Here is an 18,719-nt window from a genome sequence, read left to right as displayed (position 1 = left end):
GCATAACGATTCTGCGATTCGCAAATGGAATCGGCCGGTGCGAGGGGCCGACTCAAGGCGACTCGGCCGTGTTCCGTCGAACGTGCCTTGACCCCAAATTAGAGCCACTTTATTTACAGCACCTGTCACCCGACTACCAACTACCTCCGGCTACTTTGTAAATCAACCTGTTTATTGATACGCACTGGGTCAAAACAACCCGGACCCGGCGGACTCCAAAAATTGTGGCAACCACCGGGTCCGTTCCTCCGTGCTCCGCGGCCGCATCCTTCGCTTGTCAAATCGATCGGTTTGTGTATCTAATAGAGATGGATGCCTTACTCGGATATCGTGGGATCCACCTTAATTTATCGAGTCACACGGATGCCTTGAAATTATGATTTTGATTTACTGTGGTTCTATTGAATTGTGTCCAGTGTAGCCTGTTGCAGATTCGATCATTCAATTTTACTTCAAAAGCAAGACATGTAAAAATAAACTTGGTTTTCAATATCATCCGATGACTGGAGTTGCCCCGTTATGTTCTGTCAAGACAATATCTCGTAAACAGTTGATGGAATGAAAATTTATTAATTAATTATGGAAGCAAATGTTTAATTACCTCTACAAACTGGGTCCGTTTTATACAGTGAAGGGGGAGGCATCCCCATACCATAATTAAAACACCACCAACGCCATGTTTTACAGGGGGTATAACAAACGTTTTCTATAGAATTCTCACCGTCTAACATGAGCGGGATCCATAAATTAAAGTTAGACTGATCACTAAATACTACTACTCTTCGTCTCTGTTCTGTGGTCCTGAACAAATCGAAATTTGGCCTTTACATTATTAGTAGAAAGCAGGTCCTTTTTTCAGATCTATGACCGAACGAAACACCATCCATTAATTCCCTTTTTACATTCTTTGAACTATTTTCAGAATGTCCCATTTCCTTTAGATTGGTTTTAATTTGATACAAACAATTTTCTTTCTCTCTATTTGTCTAATATTTTATAACTTATTTCTTATTATTATTTTTATTATAACCTCTTAGCACTTTTCATTTGTTTCTTGGTGAATTATATTTCTTATTAGAGCTTTCATTATTTTTAAATAATTATAATACACCTAATTTTCTGTTTACACAATAGATACGTTTTCAAAAATTCGTGTAAAAAGAGAATTAGGTGTAAACATTATTAAAAAATTCTTGTTAAAGTTTATTTAAGAATTTATTTCGTGGTTATACATTTTAATTCATTAAATATATTATAAAAAATAAATTATACTTTGAAAAAAAAAATATATCTGAAATTCATTAATATAAACCTTCATATAATATTGAAAATCGTATTGAAACAAAACAATTAATGTAAAAGGAGATTATTTTTCTTCATTTTCAATCGTGTTCACCCAATTTCGTATAAAAATATTCGTGTAAAAAGATAATTAGGTGCAAACATAATAATCGACTTGAATTCACACGTAGCACACACTATAAAAAGTTGTTTCAATTTTGTCAAAAGAAAAATAAAAAACGTGCACAGTTCTTTAAAGAAAATGACGAACTTTTTATTCAACCCAAAAAACAATAAACAGTATATATACTGGCATCCAATTTAAGTGGTACAACTTATATTTTTAATATATTTTAAAAGAGTTGCTTTAATTATGGTCACTGCTGTATGTGAAATTGGCACGTTTCCCTGTAGAACCAGATCTTTTTTCTCGTTATGTTTCCAACGACGTGACATCAACTTTAGAATTTTAAATGGACCCTAAATATTAATGCATTTTTAAGATGTCTTATGCGGTAAGCAATTTATATTTATAAGGTATATTTCTGTAAAATATTGGAATATTGGAAACTGAAATGATTAAAAATCAAGTTTCCCAAAATATGACATTTGTGGAATATTAAATTATTTTTGGCTAAGATAATTATGTAAATATCGAAATAATTCATATTGTTTTAGGCGACAATATTAAATATCTCAAAGTATCAGAAAGATAATTTCATGGAATAGATAGCAATATATTAAGAACACCAAATTTCATTAGAACGTTGTGTACCACCCTGTATATTATTTAAAACTTACCTAAATTTTAACAATTAAAAAAATAATAGAATGCTTCTAAATTTGTAGTAAATGATAATGTTTCATTTTGTGGAACAGTATGGCCACATAATTTTGACAAACACTTCGAAATATTAGCTTTGCTATGGCAATTGTACTGTATTAAATAACACATTTTTATTATTAATTTTTTTGCCAGACCAATTCAATTCTATATGCTGCACATGTCTAATAAATAATTTCATAAAATTCCGATGCCCCATCGCAATTTACATCGATACATAACTGGTCTCGAACGGTTCCGTAGTGACTAAACAGTTCATGGAACATGACCAGCAATTAGAAAAGAAAGAAGACTATTGAACCCCGCGGCGTTCCAGGTGTGGAAATTTTAAAATTTACGCAAATCGTCATCATTTCGTGCTCGTCGAATGTGTAATTTAACATGTAAATCGGTAATTGAACAGTTCTGTGCACTTGTTCCGGTGGAACACCCGTGGCGACCTTTAAAACGGACGAGAGTGTGTTTTACTGTCGGTCACAAGTGACCATAAATCAAACGGATTTGTCTCAGTCATATCGCGCGATAATGGCACTGCAATAATGCATCGCGTACACTTATTTAATAAAAGTGGGTCGCAGAATGATAATTCACCCGACAGGATAAAAATGGAATGCCGGCGCATTTGTGAAATGGGCTGCGAGTGAAAGGTACAAAATTGATAATGAATCATAGAATTTTCTGATCGGTGCAACATTTCAATACAATCAAATTAGCATATGCATGAGTGCATGTATGTGGATTTCTACGTCTACATAAATCTGCTGTTGACCTCTGCACAGATGAAATATCATCTGTAATTGGAAAATGCAAACTTATATTGGATTTCCTGTGGGTGATGAACCTAAATTTCTCTACATTCAACGTAATTGAATGCATATAGTTTGAATTTGCATAGATATTGTTGGGGATATTCGATTTCATAGTCAGATAATGAAACAGCTCATTGATATTTAAAATACATATTTTATTGCTTCCTGCGGGTAATAAATCAATACAATATCTTTTGGAGTTTTTTTTATACTAATATTTTTATTTTGTTAATTTACGATAAAAATATAACCTTGGTGACATATTGGAGGCACTAATACGCAAGAATAAATTAAATTATATTAAAAAATTGTTTTTTTGAATTTTTTCTTTAAAAGTATAAACTCCCTGAAGCTTTTCGTGTATTTTCTAAAATTATATCACTCAAAATCTTACTTCAAAGATATGAATAAAGAATAATGGATGAGAATATATTAATTAGTAATATATTTATTGTCTGTATCGATGTTGGCTCTTGAGCTTTTTAAGTAAACATACATTTTTTGAATCTTTTCATATATTTAGTATTTCCATATATATATATATATATATATATATATATATATATATATATATATATATATATATTCTAAAATGACATATTTCTTATATATTTTAAAATCATATCATTCAAAACTTATTTATTTTACTTTAAAAAAATGAGTAAAAAGTAAGGATTGAAAGGATGTTGGTTACTGAAATAATTATATGTATTTTGGTGGCCACTCAAACTTTTAACTTTAAAATTATGAAATCAAATATACGTAGATTTCTTGAACATTTTTACTTATCTAATATTTCCTAATATTAATTATATCAATTCATAGCTTTATTCCTTTCTTAATAAATAACTAAGTGAAATAGATTAAAATTTATTATCAAATTATTATGACACTTCATAATTTATTATTTGGCATATAGTCGAGAATGATATACATTATGTGTAACTGTATAAAAATTGATTGATTTAAATTTAAACTAGGTAACATCTTGCCCAAAATACTCCGTTGAAAGCACAGTTTAATAAAAGATTTATCAATCGAGTCAAGCATAAAAATATAAATCAAACATAAATGTACATAAAAATCAATTGATTTTTATATCGAAAACGCCCAGGCCACGAACACCATCTGTTTAAACAAAAATCTGTTTGTTTTCTCGGTAACGTTGATCACGGAATCTGCGGGCTCCGGCTCACACTGCCGACGTGCCAAATAATTTTAACGAGCACCGACGAAAATTGTTTTGGCATAAATCACGGCCTTAATTAATGCGAACAGTTTTATATAAAATATCAGACGATTAATTAACTTGCACAATTTATTTACACTTGCTCGAGACTTAATTTACATGCCCCAGTAAATTTCGATTTAATCATCTGCATACGCTATATTTATCGGCACGCGAAAAACATTTCCTATCTTAATAAAGAGCGTCTGTCGGCTTTTATTCGTACATGTTTTATGTCAAGGGTACACCTCAATACCATAATAAATACACTTCGAATTAATCAATAATGTTTTTCGTTCTCAAAATGCGCATACAAATGTTTATCGGTCGCGATAAAAATGTGCACTTCGTGGTTCAGTCAATTTCGCATCGGCAAAACCAATAAAATAAAAACAAATTAACCATTTAAATTAACTAATGGCTCGAACGAATCGAAGAAATGTAGCAGCAAACCGAACGCCAATAAAATAAAATTTCTAATTGCCACCTCGTTCGATCGGTTTCCGATTTGAATAAAACCACTAAATTAACGGGCATTTGATGAAACCGGACGACTTCGGCGCATAAATTGACAGTCCCCAATTTGTAACGCGTCGCACTAATTAAATATAAGCGATATCAAAGAGACGGTCGTTTAATTAGCGAGACGGATAGTTCGTTTCAGTTAATTGTAGCCGGGGGATTAATCCGCAAAGCAGTCGGCGCTTTGACGAAATAATTACGATGAACATTGCCCCAGGAAATTCTGAGGTTTTTCATATTTTCACGCTGCCTACATTTCCATGTAGCCCGGTTCGCGTACGCCTTTTGTCCCCGCACGGAAATGTGGTTTTAATCTGTGCTGCGCATTGGTGGATTGGCGAATTTAATGTTAACCGTAACTTTTGAAAGTTGGGAATGATGATTCGGTTTAATTTGCTCACTGATGTTAGTAATGTGTATTGTACATATTGTGTACTGACTCTGTTCAAATTGTTTCTCTTTTAACACAAAAAATTGACTTATAAATACAATGTAGCTTATTTTTGTTTGGAATATTCCATTTTCCACATTTTTATTTACAATTCGATTTTAACAAATATTTTAATAGAAAAAAGAAAAGTAAAGCAAGTCATGCTACTATAAAAATTTTCTATGTAAACTAATAGAGGATTGTTTTAATATTTTCCCAAAAATCAGTAAGTGAAATAAATTTTATGAAAAAAACTTCTCCATTAAATTCCATGATATGTATAATATTAAAGTTGATTAAAATAATAAAAAAATTAATAATGACTTAATGGATTAATACTCTCAATCAAATTAAAACATTTTAAAATAACATTTAACTGGCAATGATGCCATTAGTAAATGTAATGTGATGTATCATGTATGTATGATGAGTGACAAAATCGTGTCCCCTTTGGACTCGAATATAAATTTCTAGAACCATTTCATGTATCTAATATGCTTTAAAATTATATCAGTTAAAATCTTTACCCCTGCATTAATAAATGAGTAAGGAGTAAAGGCTGGAAATATGTCAATTAGTGAAAAATCTATTATATGGCTGAAGGCTCAAACTTTGGTTCTTGAGATTTTAAAATCAAATATAAACTTCTTAAATCGTTTTATGTGTCTAAATACTCTCTAAAATTATATCAGTCAAAAATCTGTACCCCACTTTTATTAAATGAGTAAGGAGTAAAGGAAATATATTAATTAGTGAAAAATTCATTACATGTGTGAGCGGGAACGCAAACTTGTTATTTTGAAGTAAAATATAAAATGCTTGAACCCTTTCATTTATCAAATACTCTCTAAAAATAAATCATTTTATCATATTTTCAATAAAATAGTAAAGAGGGATAAAGGATTAAAATTTAATACATTAATGGAGGGAGATTCAAACTTTTGTTCTTGAGATTTTGGACTCAAATATAAACTTTTTGAACCCTTTCATGTATCTAATACTTTCTATATTATAGCATTCAAAATCTGTTCCCCAGTTTTATTAAGTGAGTAAGGAGTAAAGACTGGAAAATGTTGATTAGTGAAAAAATTGTTGTATGACCGGAAACTCAAACTTTGGTTCTTGATATTTTGAAGTCAAATATCAATTTCTTGAACCCTTTCACGTATCTAATATTCTTTAAAAATATATTACATTATCCAACTTACAATAAATCAGTAAAGAGGGAAGGATGAAAATTTAATACATTTATGGAGGGAGACCCAACTTTTGTTCTTGAGATTTTTTCATGTATCTAATACTTTCTATAATTATAGCATTCAAAATCTGTACTCCAGTTTTATTAAGTGGGTGAGAAGTAAAAACTGGAAAAATGTTAAGTAGTGAAAAAATTGTTGTATGAACGGAAACTTAAACTTAGTTCTTGATATTTTGAAGTCAAATATAAATTTCCTGAACCGTTTCATGTATCAAACACTCTCTAAAAATATATTGCTTTATCCCACTTACAATAAATCAGTAAAGAGGGAAGGATGAAAATTTAATACATTTATAGAGAGAAGCTCAAAGTTTTGTTCTTGAGATTTTAAACCGTTTCATGCATCTGATACTTTCTAAATTTATATCATACAAAATCTGTGCCCCACTTTTATTAAATGAGTAAGGAGTAAAGACTGGAAATATGTTAATTAGTGAAAAATTTATTACATATGTGAATGGGAACCCAAACTTTGGTTCTTGTTATTTTGGAGTCAAATATAAACTTCTTGAATCCTTTCATGTATCTAATACTTTCTAAAATTATATCCTCCAAAATCTGTACCCCACTTGTATTAAATGAGTAAGAAATCAAGGCTGGAAATATGTTAATTAGTAAAAAATATAATACATGTATAGGTGTTTTTTTTTTATGAAATTTTATATTTTTATTTGAAATTAATCATTTCTTTTGTTTTTTGTGATGTCATTAATTCCATCGTTTAATTGATGAGAAATTCATCACAATTAGGTGATATTCCCATTTTGAAAGATGCTAGAGAACTTAATTTATTCATTTAAGATGTCCTAATTATTTTTTTCTCACTTTTTTACTTTATCTCTGTGGAACGATATAGAAAACAATTTTTATAGCAGGCACAGAGTTTTTGAATTATTATTTCATTTTAATGAAAAATAAAATTATAAATAAACAATTTACGAGGACATTTTAATCCTAAATGAGTCACTGTGTATGTTATATATTTTTAAAATATATTTTTTATCTAGTTTAAAAATCTTGTTTAAATGATATGACATAAACAGCAAATCCGTTTATTTTGAATATTCAGCCACCAACGGATTTAATAGTCGTATTAAAACGAAATTGACAACAGGATCAGTCTGACATAATGTGATTAATTCCAATTAAAGCCGCATGTTGTGTTATTATTTGTAATCAACCCTTTTATGCCTCTTTGTCGAAGTCTTGATGATTGCGTCCGAAAGCCTCTCACAATTTGAAATTAAAATTATCTTTGTGTGGCAAAGCGCCATTACAAAAACACATCAGATTATGAGTTAATGAGTGTAATTTGCCACAGAGTTGTAATTATGGTAATTATCATTTCACGTGTGTATTTACAGCTTATATTTAAATGGCAATTTATACGTTGTGGTAATTTATTCGAATCATTTTGCAAATGGTTTTTTATCTCGGACTAATTGTTAGTCTGTTTTAACGACGCGACACTTTTCTTTCCTTTTTTTTTTGGCCGATAATTTAATTTGCCCAAGACGCACTTAAGCAGTCCGCGACGATGAACTTCCTCCGAACATAATCGATTGCGACATCCGTGCAGGGAGCAACGGCGAACGCTCTCGACAATAAAAACCGAAATGTCAAAGGAAGAAACAATAGTGCAAATTAACAATTCCGACACGAGCCAATTACCTCATTTAATAACACCGTAAAAGACAATGAGGAGCAACTGATTTCATCAAGACATGAAAGTCGAACCTGTTGAAACGTTCAATGCGACCTTGATTCAGCCGCATTACATGCTTCGTTTGTGCGATTGTTTTTGGACCACAACATCAATTAAGACAGCCGATTGAGACTCTATTAATAGACCGACTGTGTGTTATTCCGGCGCATCGGTCCATTTTAATTAGCCGCTGCTTTCTAATTGCGGGCGGCTCAATCAATTGTTCGATCGCGTATTAATCCACGTATTATTCCTAATTAATTTCATGATGGTGTTTGGTCTTCGACCAGTTTTGGGTAAATGTGTGTTCGCATTAACATTTACAACTAAGTCCCCGTTTCCTGTTGCATGTCGCCTAATGCCTAATGATGAAACCGCAGCATAATTTAGTCGAACAAAAAACTCGAAATGTCAGCTATTGCTTAGATTAAGACATAATTAATTTTATAATTTTTGTTTATGGATAGGAGAATAATTATAACATGTTTTAATAATTAAAACACGCCTTATACAAATCTGCTGTCATTAATTCAATCTAAATCCAATTAATAATGTTGCAAATAAGAATGTTAATTTCGTCACTGAGGTTTTCTGAACTTTATTCATTAATTATTGATTAGATGTACGAACTGTAAACAATAAATATCAGTTGTTTTTAATTAAAACCGGTCATACTCGAGGGTACTTCTGAAATTTAATGCTTTCGTGTAAACACTTCGTCTAATGGAAAAACTAAAGCTTACAACAATAAAATATTTCAATTATTCGCCCGACAAACACGTCACAAAAACAAATCGTTTCGATCGCGCATTGGTAAATGTTTCCAGTCGCCGTTGCCCAACATGGCGATCGGATTTGTTTTTATTGCTCTTCTAGGGAGTGTTTGCTTTTTACGAAACCATTTTCACGATCCCATTTGCATTAAAGCGTCGGAACAAAACGGCGCTGACGAAAAAAGCGGGCTGCACTCTCGCAGGCACGTTTCGATTATGACACGGCTTCTTTCGGCCTTTCTTTTTTAATTGAACACTCCCATATTACAATCAAGGTGCTGGAGAAAGAAATGTAATTGCTGTTGCGTCGATACAAGACAATTTTCTTAATGCCGAATCGTTTGTGTGTGCATGGAATTACTAATTTAGGTGCTAATTTATTCAGTGTCTGTCAAAATTTGATAATTATTCAGAATATTATCAAAAACTGATAATTATCTAGATAATTTTCTATTTTTGATATACTCAAAACTATAATTAAAGGCAGTGTAAGGTAGAAAATAATTAAATAATTATTAAACTTGGATTATTACGAATTATAATCTGCTTCATTAATAAAAATTATTTCAAAAAATCAACAAAAAATATTATGAACTTGAATAAAGTTATGTTTAATTTACCTATTTGTTTTTTATTTTGATATTTTTGTTAAATAGGTGGTTATTTAAACAGATTTTGAGAACATACAAAAGCTCTTGATTTATGTTGAAATAATTATCATTTAATAATAGCCAAAGTATAAATAACAAAATAATTATCAATGTTAGTTATCACCGAATTCTGTTACTACTACAATATTTTAGTGAAATGTCACTGGAAATAAAAAATAAATTATTAAGATAATTATTCATTTGTGACATATTTAAAAGTTTTATATTATTGTAAAAAAAATTTACCTAGTTAAAGAAAATGTAAGATAAAAATTCTTAAATTTGTTTTACTACATTTTATAATCTGCCTCATTAATAAAAAATATTCTAAAAAATCGACAAAAAATATTAAGAAATTAATAGTTAATTTTCGAACCTCTATTTCTTATTTATATATTTAATTTACGTATTTAATTGATTTTGATGTTTTCGTACAGGTAATTATTGAAACGAATTTTGAGCACATACAAAAACTCTTTGATTTATGTTGAAATTATTGTATTATCATTTGATAATAATAACAAGATAATTATCACTGATAATAATCAAAGAATCCTGTTACTACTACTACAATATGTTAGTGAAATGTCAATGAAAATAAAAAGTAAACTAAAAACTGTTAAGATATTTTTGATATGTCTCATTAATCTCATTTCATTTATAAAAAACAAAAAATTAAAAATAAATAATAAAAACTATATTATAAACTTGAGTAAATTTAATTTTAGACTACACATTTATTTTTATTTTAATGTTAATTGATGTTATGTAATTTATGATATTTTTAATAAGAAACGTTTTATTTTATTTGAGTATTTATTTATTTGATAAACTGGAGATTATCCAGAGGAATTCTTGTCGATCTTGGAATAATAATCACTCGATTACAATCTAGACATAAATATCAAGATAATTATCAACGAACACCACTATTACAAATATTTTTGTGAACAGATACGATCAATGTCATGTTAAAATATTATCAACATAATTATCAATTTAAGATATATTAAAATTATTTTGCTTATTTTATGGTATATGCAATGCATAGCTAAAGAAGGTATAAGATAAAAAATAATTTAAATAATTCTCTTTTTTTTTAAATTATAATGTTTCCTGTCTAATAAAAAAATTATTATATGTTATTCTGAACAATTAACAGAAACGTACAATACAAACAATGAACTTGAATAAAATTTTGATTACATATCATTTTATTTTTAGGTTTACCATAATTTATATATTTTAATAACAAAAGTGTTAATTTGTTTTGTGTGTTTTTATTATAAACTGGAGGTTTTTTTAATGAATTTTGGAAAAACTATTGATTGATCTTGAATCTTGAAAAATCACTTCATGATAATCAAAGCTTAAATATCAAGATTATTATCAGTGATCAACCAACTTCGTTACTACTACAAATTTTAAGTGAACTGTTACTTACGTTAAATGTCACGTTAGAATAAAAATATATAGATAGAAATTCAAAATGCCGTATTTGCGTTAGCAACTTCTTCGTCATTTAGCACCAGGTACTATGGTAATCAGTTTCATAGAACCCGATGTGGTTTTGTATTCATCAAACATGGTATGCATTATGGATTTAATGACGGTTATTTCTGAAGATTTACAACATCGTGAACACTTTCAGATTTCTTCATTTACTATAATAAACAACTCATTTTATAATATTACTTTGACTTGGAACTATCCAAAGCAATCAGGACAAAATGCCATAATGCTAAAATATTTCTCACGGCATTATAATTTTAGGAAACAGTTATACACAATTTCCGCTTGTAATGCATAAAACTATTAATCAACTCGCTATTTGGCGGCTCGTTCGCAGTTTCGAAAGTTTTGTTTAAAATGTTAATAGATCCTTCTACAATTGTTAAGGTGGTATGAAATATTCACGAATGGATATTACTATTAATGTTTCCGGTAGTTTTAAAAATGCTTGACAACAAACATTTGAATAATTGAATTGCTTTTTTTAAACCAGGGTTCGCTAATAATTATCATAAATAAATTAATAATTATTGTGACATTGATAACTGTACAAAATTGGTCAGCAATTTGTATTGCATTTCTCAACAAAATGCATACAAAAACATCCAAAATTAAATTTGTTCAGATTATTTTGGCTGAGTTAAAGCTTTAAATTAGTTGTTATTATGTAATAAACAAAAATGAATTATACTTATGGCTCTTGGCTATAATTTTTTATTAATAATCTATTTCTAACAATAAGTGTGTCTTTTATATTTTGACCACTGAGAAAACTGTTACTATTATTTTATTTTCTTAATTATTTGAGTTATTTATATTGTGTTATTAGAATAATAATTTGTTTTTTTAATAAAACTGGTATTATCTGGTAATTATCAAATTTAGATAATTATTCGAAGTTTATTATAAATATCCGATTGAGTCCTTTAACATTTAAGCACATAAAACGTATTTAAGCATTCATAATTTTCTTTGTAATATTTTTGAAAAAGTATAGTTTATTGTTTATTTTTATTGAACACTTACATAAAATAACAGAATTTGTTGCGGTTTATTTGTTTATTACAGATTGAATAATTTACTATAAAAGAAATTTTACCTCCAATTCGGTGTAGGGATCGGTTTTGATAATAAATTTATAACTCATTAAAATTTATGAGAAATAATGTGTGTAGCGTTAATAAATAAAATGAAACCCATAAGCCATAAAAAGTCGCCGTTATTGATTCTAAAATGCTCATTAAATTGTATTTTAATTTTTTTTTGCTATTCTGGTAGTTTTAAAAAACGTTCGTAATGAAGTAATTAAAAGTCTTTTAATTATTAGTGTTAAACTTATCTGGCAATTATGAGTTTTTATTTTGATACTTAACCACACCCAGATTACGATGCCACCCGATAAAACATAATTGAAACTATTAGTTTTCATGTTAAATAGACCCGAACATAAAAGTTTTATTAACATGCAAATTTAATACGTCAATATTGCATATTTTAAAGTAAATTCGAGAAATATAAGTTTTACGGTTAAATAAAATTTTAATGGTGCATTATCCACCTAGGCCCGTAACTTGATATCTTGTTTTACGAGTTCATATTTTTCATATATAAAGTTAATGCCTCGACTTTTACACGCGCATTATTCACATCTTGTTATGTCCGTTTATTTTTACGATTCCGGGGCCCCGGGTATGCGCAGCGAAAACACACCCGAATCATTCCACGAATTTTAATTGGGGCCCGTTAAAAATTTTACCTGGCGGAAAAACACGGTCGTACTGGACCGGAGTTTTCGTGGAACGGACGAATGCAACAATGCGATGCCTGTCCGGTCATACCGTTTTACAATTAGTTTTAATAGTTGTGTATTTGTTATGGTCGAATCATAAAAGATCAAATGCATCGGACACACAAGCTGAAACACCGCGCCAGTTTGCGGTGAACAAAGAGTTTCATTTCTGACGGTCCAATTTTCAAATATTGGCCGTTTCGGAATTTACGTACGCGACGGTGTTTCGCATCGAAACGGCGGTTATGGAACGTAAATTGGTTTTTCATTGCCGCGTATGGATCGTCGATTTTTGAAACAATATGTCGGCGAGCGGCTGAAAATGTATTTTAATTAATGCGGACCACTTTCAATGGTGGTATCATCGGCGGAATTAAATTTCAATTTAATTCAACTCGACGGATGAACAAAAAGTGTGCATTTTGTTTAGATAATGGAAGGTTTTAATTTCGTTTCGTCGGTTTCTCCCTTGCCGATGCGGAATCCCAACTCTCAAAATGATTTTCGAGAAAATTGTTTTAATTGTGCGGTCCGGTTTTATTTTGTTGTTTAGGTCGTGATGTTCCGATAAATTTAATTTAATACGTCTGTAATTCCTGAGAATTTCAGCACACACTTGATAACTTGCATCATCATTTGCCAAAAAAATTCGAGTTATTAAATACAATACATAGAAAGTTATAAATTTGTATTTATCATGTACATAGGTTTTATTCACACGAAACCCAGTAGCAAAATATACGCATTACCAATGTAGGGGTTGTTTAATTTAATTGGAAAAAACCTTAGTAAAATACACATCCATTTAGAATTTAGAATGTTGTAATCATGTAAACGCCATAAAGTAAATTGTACTAGTTTCTTGCATTATTCTAATAAATTGCTAATTGTTCTTAGAATTGTTGACGACAGGGAATGCCGTTCGGGCATAAGACAGGTATCATTGGAAAGGAAAATCCTCAAGGAGTTTACCTAAGACAGGAGAAATTCGACTTATCGAAGGTTATGTGGTTGAGCTATCAAGATATTCGAGTAATCGAAGTTCGAGTTATCAAGTAAAAATTACACATAATTTTCACCCCGGATACCATTGCTAACCAATTTGCTTCAAGCTATCAAAAATTATCGAAGTACTTAAAAAAAGATTTAACTGATGGATCATTGTATAAAGGACCAAATTAAGTCGATTTAACAGCTGTGTTACTAAATTTACAGTTTTTAAATCTTGACACCGTTTATGGGACAAAAAACAAATAAATTGTAATATCAATTCTTTGGAGTGGAACTGAAGTGGTTTTTTTGATAATTACGCCTTAAATATTTCAACGCCAATGGAGCAGAACGATTTTAAGTATAATATTAAATTAAATAAATTATTTACTAAAAAAAAAACTGGTGACTGGTGTATCGATTACTCCCACAGTTTGGGTAAAATTTTGTAATTTAAACTTTAAAACTAAATTACGAAAACATTTTTTTATTTACTATTGATCCATTCTTTACATGAAATTAGTTTTACGAATAAATTTTGATAATTGTGAAAATATATGTAAGAGTTCTTGATGAATAATTTAATAATAAAATTGATAAATTCATCTGAGGAATAATAAATAACAAAACAGGAGGAGGACAGTGTAAATAATGTCACTCTCAAAGCAACCTTTAATTAAAAAGAGTTCTATTTAATGGATCAAAATGAATAGTTCATAGTCAAAAAGGTAAGCACTTCTGGTACTATTCTATAGATGGTAGTATTTCTTAAGCATACACCAACTGAATCACGGAATTGTTGCAGTTTCACGAGTTTTGGTGAGCCTTTGAAATAAGCTCTGAAAAATATAGAATGCATTTACAGTAGTGGCCATAATTATAGCAAATTGTTGGAATATATTAAACATAGGAACTATACTATTTGAATTGAATGGTAGTATGTTTTTTCTATTATTCTAATTTAATTTTATTCTTAAAAAAATTGCGTACTTTATTATTTTTCAATTGGCAAAATTATAACAACTTTTTATTATGTTCTTTCATTACTTTCTGTGAATTTAAGTTTATTATTTACTAGCGGTCTTTTGCTTATTATAATTATTTAATCATTGGTCGAAGTAAAATTGTAAGAAAAAATTATAATTCAGGGTTATCAAGACCAAGAGAAATAAAAAGAGATGGGTAAGAGTTTATGGGTAAATAAGTCCATCCTTTCTCGTATTATTAAAAAATGTAGAGATTACCGAAGTGATAGCAACGAAAAACTTGAAAGAAAATTGATAACTGAATAATTTGAATGTTAAAAAACAATCCAGTCTTATCATCAACTGATATTAAGGATGATAAGACTGATTACTATTAAAAATGTTGACCACAGAACAGTGGGGATGAGTACTTTTTGCTTACGAGTCTACATTTAATTTATAAAAAAATTATCTTTCTGCTTATGTTAAACATCTTACAGGTAAAAAACTACACAAAAAGTCCCACAGTGAAACATGGTGGAGGTTCAATTATGCTGTGGGGATGCTTCAGTTCCTCTGCCATAGGTCCTCTTAGAGTGATTTATGAACAGTGATATAACAACTATTTGCTTCCATATATTGAAGAAATGATGCTCTTAATAAATGTTTTCCAACATGAAAACAATCCCAAACACAGATCTAAAATTGTCACAGATTGGTTAAAAGATCAAAGCATCGATGTATATTATATATATATTATATTAATTAATTAATTTTACAAATTTAAATAAACTCATAATAACTATTTTAGAAATTTGAAGGAATATAGAAATATATTCAGAAAATGGATCTAGTCACGGATATGGGTTAAAATTATAAAACAAAATGTTAATGTTAAATTAATAAGACAGATTTAATCATTAAAAATCCTTCACAAAATTGAGGTTACTATATTTATGTCCAGCTCAATTCACAAAAATATACATTTTATAGAATACAAAAATAGAGATTTTTATAAAATATGAATAGTAAATTAACAGTGACACATTAAATAAAATAGTTATGGCTAAAATATTTAATTTAAAAAGTTGCTATAATACCACCACTGTATATATATATATATATATATATATATATATATATATATATATATAGTTTTATCAAATAATGTAGACTGTATATATAAAATTAAATTACAAGTACAAAGGCCTTATAAAGGCGTAATCTGTCTCAAAAATTATGTGATTTTAAAACTAGTTCATATCCCATAAATGGATTTGAAAATTGTTTTAAAACATGCGATTTCAAATTTAATGGCACCGTAAAAATGTGTGTAATTTAAAATAGTATGTCAGTTTTATTTAGCGCAGCGTAACCGTTAAATTAAAAGTACATTTCCCATAAAATTTGATTGGATTTCCTTGACGTCACTGATTGACAATTAACCGCATCTGGCGCATCGAAAAACAATTATTAATCTTGTTGCGATAATCCCGTATCGGGATGTAGGTTCGATTATCAACAGTTGAACGATCGACACCCCACATCGGGTATGCCGTGAATCAGCTGCGAACTCTTGCATTTCATGTAATAAGTGTTCGGCCGAATGGATGGCAGCTGGCCCCGGGAGTCGACAATTGTTCTCGGAAAGTCCTACACCCTGTCCCCAAATCGGCTAATTATCTGTCGGAATTGCCGCGAGGGTGAGGGGGGGCCCACCCGTCGAAACACGGAGGGTCGAAACTGCGAGCCCTCACTCTAAAATATTAAACAATGTTGTTTTGGAAATGAGCGGGATCTGATCGGAAATTAAAATCTGGGGGAGATGTGTCGGTGAGCTGCGTGACTCCTCGGTGAGTGTTTTCATCCCCCCAACGATCAGACAATTAATTCAATTGATCGCATCATTCAATCAACTACATCTGATATTCATTTAGGAGGATTTATTGAGTTTTAATTTATTACTTTAGTGGTGACCACGTTTTTGCCGTTGAGTTAGGAAAATAATTGCGGCCAACATGTAGTTTTATGCGTCAATCAACCCTTCAATCACACACTCGGTAATTGTTACAAAACATTTTTGTTCACGTTTCAGAGAGAACTGTTTTTTTACATGAAAACTGGAAAATCCAACATTTATACACACCACCATCAATAATTTATTTTATAATGTTTTTATCTTTTTAGTCGAATATTTTGGTGTTCATTTTTATCGAACATTTAAATTAAATAACTAAATTTATGCGATTTTATTTGTACATTTATTTGAATGTATGCCAAAATTTTACTAAACAAAAAAAAAAAACGGTTTCTAGTGTTAAGAATTATTAACTACGCCACAAATTTAACATAAGACATCATTAATGTTGTGATAAATTGAATAATTAAACCATAAATCACATTCTGGGATAAAATTTATTGCACAGGTAACACAGCTTCATCCTGTGTTTTTGAAACACAAATAATTAATTTACGTCGTAGACTGAATAAATTATTTCCGTGCTATGTAAATTAGCGCCTTCTAATAATATAAATTATATTTCATTGTTGTTAGTGATTGTTAACACGGCAATTTTATGTATAAATACGATTAATATTTTAACTGGCTTTTTACTAAACAATAAATAAATCATGTTGTTTTATATCGCCGACAAATTGAAATCAATGGCTGTTTATTTATAAAAATATGGCTAAATTAGCAGTGCAAGAATTCCCACTTAACAACTAACGCATTGAACCCGGCAATCCATTATCCGAAGCAATAAAGATTAGCGCTGACTGTTTAAAAAAAATCCAAAGGCCCGATCTTCCGTACCCGATAACAAACAAGTTTATAATGGCATTTTTACAGTCCGCCATTAAAGATAATGTTTTTCCAATTTTATCTCTTCTCCTTTGGAAGACTGCAACTCGAAGTGACATTAATTTACATATAAACGCTCTACCAGCAACTGCAACAACACAACGTGACGCCGCATTCGCAAGATGAGGCGAAAACTCAACCCAACAATAAGATCAACGTGAGAGAGTCCGTTCCAAGTTAAAACAACAGCTTAAATTTAAATGTTTCGTTGCGATCAATATTTCCAAAGCAAATAACAACGTAAAAGGTCGATGAATAACAAAAATAGCAAAGACAAATATTGAAGTTGTGAACAAGCAATTTAACCGTTGGAATGAAATGGAACAATAAATGGTGTTTGCAGCTTTGCTTTTTATATTTTTTAATCGCAGAATACTGTGTTCTACCAGCTAATTCTACAAATTGATACTAATTACTAATTACGAAAATTATTAATAGTTAACAAAAATATTTTTGTCAATAGTTCAAATTTATTGAGAAAAATCTTTATCAAAATAAGTTTGATACAAATTTATTCTGTACTAATATTGCTTTCTATAAATCTGTAAATTTCATATAAAAATATCTATTTAATAAATTAAATATCTAATTAGTACTTGTTTCAAATTTTTTACGTTCACGTTCTTTTTTTTTAAATTAAATTTTAATTTCATTTTTAATAATTTTTGAAGATTTATTAATCTCCAAATCCAGCCTAAAATATTTGAGCGTAACATAGGTATAGGTCCAAATTTTTTTACTAATGCAGGATAATGGACGACCACATACAGCCCATTTTGTCCGAAATTATCTTGCTAACGTTGAGATTAATGCTATGGCCTGGCCAGCTCGCAATCCAGACCTTAACCCAATAGAATATATCTTAGACATTCTTGGAAGACGTTTAAGGGTCCATCCTAGCTATGTGTGTGTGGGACATCTTCTACTCGAAATTTGGAAAAATTTGGATCACAGTAAAATTCGAACCCATATTTTGAGTATAAACATATTAAGTTCAAATTTTTATTTTTCATAAACATCAAATTTTGTTAATTTTTAATTTTTTTATAAAAACAAGATTTTTTTTTATTATAAATAAAAATTTATTTTTAAATAAATGT

This window comes from Aethina tumida, chromosome 1, assembly GCF_024364675.1.
Source record: "Aethina tumida isolate Nest 87 chromosome 1, icAetTumi1.1, whole genome shotgun sequence".
Classification (NCBI taxonomy): domain Eukaryota; kingdom Metazoa; phylum Arthropoda; class Insecta; order Coleoptera; family Nitidulidae; genus Aethina; species Aethina tumida.
The sequence above is the reverse complement of the archived record's forward strand: the minus strand, read 5'-3'. Positions refer to the sequence as shown.